Source organism: Canis lupus, chromosome 29 (assembly GCF_011100685.1).
Source record: "Canis lupus familiaris isolate Mischka breed German Shepherd chromosome 29, alternate assembly UU_Cfam_GSD_1.0, whole genome shotgun sequence".
Classification (NCBI taxonomy): Eukaryota; Metazoa; Chordata; class Mammalia; order Carnivora; family Canidae; genus Canis; species Canis lupus.
The window spans coordinates 19799858-19810321 of NC_049250.1; the positions used below are offsets into that span (position 1 = coordinate 19799858).

At 40.0% G+C, this 10464-nt stretch overlaps 1 protein-coding gene across 9 annotated transcripts in view; it reads right to left on the reverse strand.

Annotated features, from left to right (window-relative positions):
- NCOA2 (nuclear receptor coactivator 2) overlaps positions 1 to 10464 on the reverse strand; it is a 295825-nt gene that overhangs the window by 66283 nt on the left and 219078 nt on the right. The window lies entirely within an intron of this gene.

Consider the following 10464-nt stretch of genomic DNA (forward strand, 5'->3'; position numbering starts at 1 on the left):
AAACATATCCCAAGTAAATGCACACTGGGCATATACTGTTTTTTCTTTGCTGGTTCACTCTGTAAAGCTGCAGATTTCTCCTCAGTTTCCACTCCCTTTCCTACCCACCAGTCCAGGAACAGGACTGACCCTGTCACCTGCTGCTTCATCTAATTTAGCAGCCCGCTTCTGTGGAGATACCAGCAGGCTTCAGGTCTAAGGATCCTGAGTTTCATTAATACTAAATCTTAAAACTCATAAAATAGACATTATATATTTATGTAGTCCTACTGTATTCTAATTCATTTCTTGTCTTTGGTGTTGGGACAGTGTGAGAGCAATGTGCTAACAGCCTGCAGAAAGAGTAATTTGCAGCCTTTGCTCTGCCTCCTGACTCTTTGCAGGAGCATCATGCTCCCCTCAGGAACATCTTTTGGCAGCAGCATTCTCAAATTGGAATGGTGTACATGAGCAGACAACCTCCCTAGAGAGGATCTATCAGAATTTGAAGACTAAAAAGGCTTTCTTTGCATGACATTCTGATACATCTTCCTGGGAAAGTATGCTGTCCTCCCCACTCTCTGCAGTGAGAATCACAGTCCAGGAAATGGTACGTGATCCCCATCAGAAGGGAAGTTTCATGAAGGGGGCACTGTGTCTGTATCTGTAATGGGCACTGTCCCGTATTTCAGAACGGGTTTTCACTAAGTATTCAGTGGCTGACAGACTAGATCCTGACCTCAGGCACTTATTCCCAGATGTGTAGGAGGTAAGGAGAGGTGGGTGTAGGTGGAAAAAGAACAAAGTTCCTCCTTTAGGCCTAACAGCCCTCCAGGGTGCAGGGGGAGGAATGGGACAGGTAGGCGGGGGCAGAAATACAGGGAAGAGGTTTCCTGAGAAAATAAAACAAATCATCTTGTCTTGCCTTCCTCAGTAAGTTTCAGGGCATCTAACATTCTCTTGGGTCCCCAGTTCTCTTATTCTTCCACTGTTGAAACTGGTGGCTTTGTTCTTTTAAAGAATGAATTGATTAATTCAGATTTATGTTGGGGGAAAGTGAGACATGAGGCACAAGCTACAATTCACAGGCAATTCTGTACTACTGCTGACCGCTAGAAGACAGCAGGCTATGTGATATAGGAGACTCTGCTACCACAACAGTCAGAAATTCCGGGTTTTGGTGGGGTCTATGATAATGCCAGTTATAGGGCATAATAAATACATAATACAAAAAAATCGTTCAGATTTTTTAAAAAATAAATTTATTTTTTATTGGTGTTCAATTTACCAACATACAGAATAACACCCAGTGCTCATCCCGTCAAGTGCCCCCCTCAGTGCCCGTACCCATTCACTCCCACCCCCCACCCGCCTCCCCTAGTTCGTCTGTGATAATCAGTTTCCAAGCCTTTTAAAGACAAGCAATATACCTTGTGAGATGTTTACACTCTGAGGGCCTGATCATCCTTCTGTAGACCCAAATGTCCCTAAATTCATCCATTAATATTTTGTGGACTTTAAAAAACAACGTACGAAAACCCAATCTTGCAGGTCCTTAAACACTGATAAACTTTCATGCTGGGGTGTCCTAAGTATTCTAGCAACATGCTCAGACACTGAATTTTGAATTCTTATCAGAAAATATGTAGAATGAGGATCATAACTACATTGCATTTTATTCTAAAAATCTACAGATCAGATGAAATTTAGGATAAGGGCCCCAAATTTAAAGTAGGAGATGGGGATCCCTGGGTGGCGCAGCGGTTTGGCGCCTGCCTTTGGCCCAGGGCACGATCCTGGAGACCCGGGATCGAATCCCACATCGGGCTCCCGGTGCATGGAGCCTGCTTCTCCCTCTGCCTGTGTCTCTGCCTCTCTCTCTCTCTCTGTGACTATCATAACTAAATTTAAAAAAAATTAAAAAAAATAAAGTAGGAGATAATTTAGATCTGGCAAAACGTGTGTTTGGATAAAAATAATTATCACCTTGAAAAATTATTTGTATTGCTCAGACATGCCATTTCCCCCCTCTTTATCATATTCAACTGATAAATCTTTCAAAGGAGAAAAGCAGCTAACAGGAAGTCACAGAGAGTGAGTGGCCACCAGGAGGAAATCAACCAGTACCAATGGATCTGTTCAGCAGTCTATCTGTGTTGCAAGTGGAGTGAATAATCCTTGTCAGCTGAGAGATTAAATCTAGCTGGGAGGGCAAAACAATTACAATCGAACTAAATGAGAGCAATTTAGGGATAATTGCAAGGAACTAACTTTAAGTTCAAAGAAGAGATAAAAATCGTTGGACGTAGCTGAAAATATTTCAGTACGTTGTAACTGAGTTGGTCTCGGCAGGATAAGCAAGTGGATGGCAAAAGCAAGAACCTAAGAAGGAAACCAGCGGGAATGGACATGTGGCATTTGGCCCCGAGGAAATGTCAGCTTGGCCTCTGAAAACTAATGCAAAGGCTAAGAAACATTGGCAAAATTTTGTCTAAGCTGGAATTCTAGGAATCCCTGACTAAAAATGAAAACAATACAAATTTTACAAGATCGACTTGAAATTATATTAGTAGAATGTGTGCTTTGAAAGAAAACTCTAAATGAATCTATCGATTATCTGCAAGAGAATGTTGCAATATTTACACAATACTATTCACATAACTAAGAGCCTGGGAAATTTCACTATTTATAGAATAAATATGTAAGAGACAAAGGGTAAAGAATTTAGAGATTTTCACTCCTGTCCTCACTAAATGTTTGTATTATATGCATTTCCAACTGATTTGTCATCTAGTATTCAATCCTGTATTGAGTTCGTGCTTTCATTTCTCAATATTAAAGAGAATAAAATCAATAATATGAAATGATAGAAAACACTCAGAAGTACGGCTTTACCAATGTAATTGAAATCTAAATTAAACTGGCTGTTGAATTTATGTTTTGGGGTCCTTTCCATGAGGTAATTACTACTTCTGTTCAATGTTCAGCTGAGCCCTGAAATTAAATAGGAGGAAGGAAAGGACTCCAGTGAGAGATACATTATTACGATAACCGGACATATACTGGTATCCTGATGGAGACTTTCAGTAATTAGTATGCTATTTTTAAGGGCAGGATATAAATAAGCTTAAATCCTTAGATATATTTATACCTCTGTAAGTACAGCATTACTATACTAAAACACACTATTTAATATTTTTAAATTAGGCAGTTTTCTCAGCGGTCACAAATTATATTTACTTTTCTATATTTTGCATCCATTAACCACAAAAATATACTCTGTTACAAAAATATCCTTCAGTAAATTCGAGAGCAGAAAGATGTCCCAGAGTTTCATATGGTCAAAACCTTATGAAATCTCATTATTATAGATGGAACTCTTAAATCAGAAAAAGAGATGATAAAATTTAATTTTCAAAGCCTACAAAAAGATTTCTCCTTCATGCCGTGACTTCTGTTTCTTTCTGCTGCACTTTCGGCATTAAAGTTATTCTTTTTTAGATAAAGAATACGACCCAAGAGAATAACAATGAAAATAATAACTCGATCTCCTTCTTCCTCACTCCCCTAAAAGAGAAAAATATCATAAAACAGATAGGATCTTTTTCATAGCACAGTTTTACAAATGCAAAATCCTGATGAGAGACTGTCCAGAGACAGTCTTTCTCTGAGTGTTCCTTCCCTCCTGGGTGGCTGCTCCGAGAGCAATCCCATCCGGTTCCTTCCTCCATTTGCCTGCACTCCAGAAATCCAATACCAATTAATTAGATTTCCAGTTTCAAAGCAAAGAACAAAACCCCATCTCTTCAGGGACTGTATTAAGATGAGTCATACCACAAACTGGGGGAAAATCATTAATATTATATTCCATATGCTTTTCTTTACAAGTAATTATTGTTCATGTTTTCTCTTAAAAGGAAAAGTGAATAGGGAAGCATTTGATCTCTAGAAAGGTAAGTGATTTTAAAATGCAGGTTTTTTTTTTTTGAAGCAACTGGATTAAATTGCTCTTTATCACTGGTATCTACAGACATAAATTTGAAAGTAAAATTTAAGTTTCTGGTGAGAACAGCAACAAATCAGAAGCTGTGATTCTGGCAAAAAATGTATTTATCTTAAAAAAACTGCAATTAGCTATTTTTAAATTACAGGGTGGTATTTTTAAAAAGATCTTTACATGTTCTTTTAAAACATCACATTGATTTTTGGTAACTTAATCTTATAACATTAGGAGTCATGTCTACCTTGTTTATTTATTTGTATATTCTCAGCTGAACTGAGAATATACATTCCAAGGTTTTTTCCCAGAAATCACTGCCAGAACAGAGTGCTATCTCCTCACAGGGATGGAGGTCCTGGCTCAAGGGACAGCCACATAATTGTTGTAACTCCAGCAGCAGTGGCAATGACCACTGATGAAGTCTTAGAACCCTAAATGCTGTTTAACATCTGCCCTTTAGGGGGACAGGGTGATGTGGCCATTATGGAAGAGACTGACACTCTTTGTCTGAAGAGACTGTGGAAAATTTGTGGAAATTAGTCTATCTTTAAAAAGTCAGAATTCAAACAAGTATTAATTATTCATTCTGTAAAAAGACGTCAGCTGAAAGATAACTCATGGTAGGTCTTCACACAGATATAGAAAAAACCTTAGTGCCACCTGAGGTTTAGATACCTCTGACATGTGAAGCCAAGTAGGAGTTTAAAAGTTATTTTTATGTTTGGTCAAGCATGAGGTTAGTTGCTTTTAACTGAAGCGGTGTTATTTAAAGTATTAGAATCTTTGACTAAAATGGAACCTGATACTTTAGGCCGGTTTTATAATGAATTCTACTGCTTCAAAAATGAGTAAAATCACTCACCCAGAAACTATCAATTTTTCAGTAGACTGATGTCAAACACAAGTCTAATCACCTCCACAACAAATTTTCAGACTCTAGTGGAGTAGGTCCACAATTTTCATCTTTCCTTGCACTTAGGAGCTGGATGAATTCAGGTAAAGGGACTGTCAAACCTAGCAGTAGCAAGACGCATGTGGAGCCGAGTCACTGAAATAGTGACAGGCAATTTCTGGCCCAGCGCTATAGATTAAATATTACAGGAAAAGTTATGTAGCATCTCAAAGGTTCTAGAAGGTAAAACCAGAGAATTATGCATCTGCACCAACTAAAATTAGAAAAGCTGCCATATGGCTCTGTGAAGCCAGCAGCACATTCTTATTCATTAGGAAGCATTCTGCTAACATAAAAACACAAGGCCCTTCCTGTGCTCTCCAAATGTGTTTATCTTTTCAACATTAATGCACTATATATCATCAAGCTGGTGAAATCTCCTGCCGTGCATATTAAAACCGCGCAGCTGCACTTTCTTTAGTAGTGGGAGGGACCTAAGCCCCAAGTTGCCTCCCTCTTTCTGACACTGAGATTCTTGTTAACACATCATGGTTTCCCTTCAGTGGGAAGAAACAGCAACATTCACCAATCTCAAGGCTATCTCCACCCAGCAACCCCCACCCCCACCCCCACCCCCCACGCTCTGCTTCAGAGAAGGCGACATGCTTGGTTTTGTCTTCATCAATGGCGCGGGCACAACTACTTAAATAGAACTGACAATCATGCCACAAGTTTGGAATGTAAAGGCTCTACTTTTAAAATTAATGTACTACGCTTATCCAGACAGAAGACAGTAAAGAGAATAGACTCCAGATAGTAACTGGCTAGAAAAGGCTTTATCTCTCCTTATCACTGAATCTACTATTACCAATGTAGAATTCTATTTAGTACCCCACTTCACCTGTTACCTAGCAATATGGAATGCACTTTTAGATAAAATAGGCCATGGACAGTCTTTCGTAGTTAAGCTACATGAGTAAATGACAATTTGTCCAAAATTGCTTTCTTTTACACAATCTAAATACGCCTGTACTGTGTGCAACCTCAGCATTTAGTCAGAATACTTCAAGGCAGCATATCTCCAAAGACCAAACTATACAGATGTTTTATTTCTTTCAAATACATAAACTAACTTAAGCAAGGCCAACAGAGTTACATTATAGGAGCATTCAATAAAGTTTCTGATAGTCTAAAACATGGAAAGGAAAGAAAAAGTTGTCTCTAAAATCCTTTAAAAGACTTTGGTCTAAGAAGTGTAAATATTTTCTCTCCCAAATCATTATCCTGTTTATTGGCATAGCTAGCATCATCACCCAATATTCCTACCTTACACCCCAGCAATTGTTATCAATCATCTCCCCAAATGCATCGTACTGTTTAAAGATTTCAAGCATTTTCTCGGACGGTTCTGTGGGCATAGATGCCCTTCTAACCGTTCTTTTTAAGACTCCATCACTGTTCCAGAAGCTCATTACAGTCAAGTGAGGTACCTTCCTCTGTGTTTCTACAATGCCCCATGCCCATTCCCATAACTGTGCACATTCACTGACCTGATGTTTTGAAATACTTGATTTGTTTACATCTTTGTTCCTTTTACTGCATTGTTGGCCCCTTGGCTACAAGAAAGGTCGTCTTATTCTAGATGCCTGGCATCTGGTGGGTGCTCAATAACATGGGTGTTAATACTGAACAGTTCTACCGCTGTTGCTGAAATTCAGTATAGCCAGGATCTAAAAATCACAAATGCCTCTTTAGAAGGATCTGTTCTGAAAAGCCTTACTGTATACTTAACATAATGGAGGTTTATTTTAAGAATCTGATTTTTGGACTCAATGTATGGGGTGGAGAAGAGATGAGAAAAAAGTCAGCCCCTATGGGGCCTCAAGTAATTCCCATGGTCAGGCCAATGGGGAAAGCATTCAGTGGTGGCTGGGAGGGGAGTCACTGAGGCTCTTTCTACATCTGAGAGAAGATGAGGGAAAACAAAAACAGACTGATTTTATTCATCTAGATTATAATCTAGGAAGTTATAACTTCCTTCATAAAAAAGAAGTAGCTTGGGCATCACAGGGGTTTTTAATCAGACTCTTGGATTTTCCCAACCACTGCTAGCTCCTAAGAAAATAAACCAACCCAGGAAGGGTCCTACAAGCCACCCATTTGCCTGTGGGCCCTGGAGAGAAGAGTGCTTCATTCAGTTTCTTGCTCCTTCCCCATGGTGGGCTGGGAGAGCCCGGCCTCTTGGGGTAAGAGCCAGGAGGCCACTTAGAAAGAAGAAGACTGAAATTCCTAGAGAGGCTGGTAAGGTTCTGTTCTCAATCAACTTTGTCCATCCAGTGGCTAACAGAAAGCTTACCACCACAGTGATGTCCAATAAAAGCACAGGGGAGAAAGGGAGAGCTGCGGAGATGAGGGAAAGGAAGGAGGGCTGTTCCTCTGCCACCCCTCATCCCTTGCTGCCGCACTTCCAACTGCTCACAGGGCTTCAACCTCAAGCCCCTGCTTCACCTCCGGGGTGGATCTCCAGGGACTAACCTGCATCCCAGGACCTGACCTTCACTGGTCCCTTGGGGGGCATTCGTCCATGCCCAGGCATCCCGTGCTCCCCACTTCCCTTTCACTGACACGCATCTTGTTCTCGGATACATTGTATGTCCTACTTGTAAGACCTGCTAGCTTTTTTCTTCTGTTTTACTCCCATCTGGCTATTTGTCCCTTCCAGTTTTCTTCTACAGACGCAGGACCTGATGCCTGGGCCTCCTAGAGAGACTGTGACAGCTAGTTGTAGAGATATCCTCCTTTCCCCTGACTGTGATTCTAACAATACCACAGGGAGGCTACAATTCCCAGTTTCATTTTGCCTACTACCATCTATCCCCAGTCCCCTCACTCACAGTCTCTGCTTGAGCAATCATGGGAGGGCCTCAGGAGCGTGTTTTTTTTAAAAGCAGGTGTTCCCAATTTAAAGCACCTAATGCAAGAAGCTGATAATAGAACATAGAATCATCCAATTTAGAGACCTAAAACATTAAATTATGCTAAATCATATCATCCTAGCAGAGAAAGCAAAGCAATGATAACAATGTGAGAACTTTGCATAAATATACATAGTAAGATGGCTCTGGCCAACCACAGAAGGCGGGGGGGGGGGGGGGGCGGGCAGGGAATAGAGCTGAGGGGAGGACATGCTACCAAGGGGAGGTCAGGCTTCATGAGAACTGTAAGGTGAATGCAGTGTCCATGGCAAGAGCTCTCTGTGCACAGGGACCAGGGACACAGTGCCCACTCCCAGGGTCAAGAGGCACGGGAGGGCCCAACGCTAGAGGTGGGCTCTGGAAAATCTTATCATCTGTGACCACCAAAATCCCCTGGGGGTAAAAATCTCTAGTAGCTAAAAAGGAGGTTCCTTCCAGATGAACTCTCCAGGTTAATTACTAAGACATAAACACAAAGTAAATCCTATGTGAATGTTTAGGGAAGAAAGGAAGAAACTATGAAGAGAGTAGGTCTCAAGCATTTTAGGCATTTTGAACAATCACTACAAAGTTTATCATTTCTTGTGAACCTGAAACCATCATCACTGGTGGTTTTGACAATCCTTCTATGTTTGCTTATGTTCCTCTTGGTTCAAAAAGATTGTTTTGGCTTTAGGGTTTTTTTCCCTTTCTTTCTTTCTTTCTTTCTTTCTTTCTTTCTTTCTTTCTTTCTTTCTTTCTTTCTTTCTTTCTTGTTGGCTTGCTTTAGGGTTTTTTCTCTTTCTTTCTTTCTTTTTTTTTTTTTTTTTTTTTTACTTATTAGGAACTATGCATGGAAGTGAAGCTACCTAATAGTAAAAAAAAAACAACAAGAACAACAACAACAACAAAAAATAAGAAAACAACCTAAAAACAAAACCTGAAAGAATTGTATATATTCATTCCAGAGAAAGCCAGCTTGGGACCATAACCAGGTTTACTTTCCAGGGCTTCAGGTAGAAAGGAAGGTGTAAAAGTAATAAGTGTACAATCGTGGGTATAAGAAGAACTTAACTGTCAGAAGATCTAATGTTCTCTAAAACAGAACTTTTGTGGAGAAACTACACAAAGTATCGTTTTTGTATCATACAGAAACAGGACATTAGTATATTCTAATGCTTGACATAGTTTTGATTTGAACTCACATTTTTACATACAAAAGTGCGAGTATCCCTTTCCTCCCAACTAATCTCAAACTGGTTCTGCTCTTAGAAACTTGGGCTATCCACCACGGCAGTGCAGCGATCAGGGCTGACCGCATACACAACAGGGTGCAGAGAGGGCACAGCTACTATGGATGGCTCATCTTCCGTGCTAAGGTCATTAGGGCCCTCTTACAGGCACAAACTGCCACCTCAAACTGTCTGGACCAAACGAGAAGCAAAACCTGGTAACACAAAGAGTCTGACTGGTTTCAAAGGCCAAATATATGCTGCTTCAGAATTTTTTAAAGCAAAGTTTGCCTACACAAACAAGGAGAAACTCAATTTGTATTTTTTTTACATTTTCAGTACATGTACCCAAACTCTGTCTGATCATGGGGAAGGATCACCTTATTTAGAGTAACAGATTAGGGGACGCCCAGGTGGCTCAGCGGTTGAGCGTCTGCCTTCGGCCCAGGGCGTGATCCTGGAGACCTGGGATCGAGTCCCACATCAGGCTCCCTCCATGGAGCCTGCTTCTCCCTCTGCCTTTGTCTCTGCCTCTTTCTGTGTCTCTCATGAATAAACAAATAAAATCTTAAAAAAAAAAATAGAGTAACAGATTAGGCAAGAAGAAGAATAATTTGGGAAGAATTCCAAAGTAGATCTTCCTAATTTCTAAAATATGAAGTTTCACGATAATTATCACAGTATCCGAAGTTCAAAAGACATTCTAGAAAAGAGTTCTTGTCAAATATTCATCCAATACTGTGCTTCATATTGACAACAGGAGTACATTTAAAGACTTCTTTAAAGTGATCCTTTAAATATGGCATGAAAACTCTCCAGGTTAAACAGGAATGGCAGTGAATCATCTATTTAAAACAGTAGGCAATTAAAAAGAAACAGGGGTCAGTTTCCCTCAGACACAGACATGCCTCACCGGACGTGGGAGCTGACATGAGGGCGTCAAAAACTGTGGCACCTGTTGGTTTCAAAGCCCAGCAAAAGTATAGACAAGAGCTGATCCCAATTTGCATAAGGCAGTTAAAATGAAATTTAAAAAGGCTGACATTTACAAAGACCCCTAAACTTGGTGTCCTAACTACCTTTCCTACAAGGGATTTTTTTCCTTTCTTTATATATGGTCCTATATTCTCCAGTACATTTTTTAAGTTAAGGGGGAAAATATGATACTTCCTCAGCAATTCCATAATTCTCTTGGATTTTCTAATTAAGGCTCTCTTGGATACGAAGACTATTTAAGCAGTCAAATCGACTTGTAAGAAACTATCTTATTTAAAGTCTGACAGTTTTGTTCTTCAGTAAAAGTTATGGAAAAGATGAAGCCACAACTGAAAGACTTACAAATGAGTGCCGTGGCTAACTGATGGATAAATCAAAAAGAAAGAGGGGTTAATTTCTAGCTTCCATACA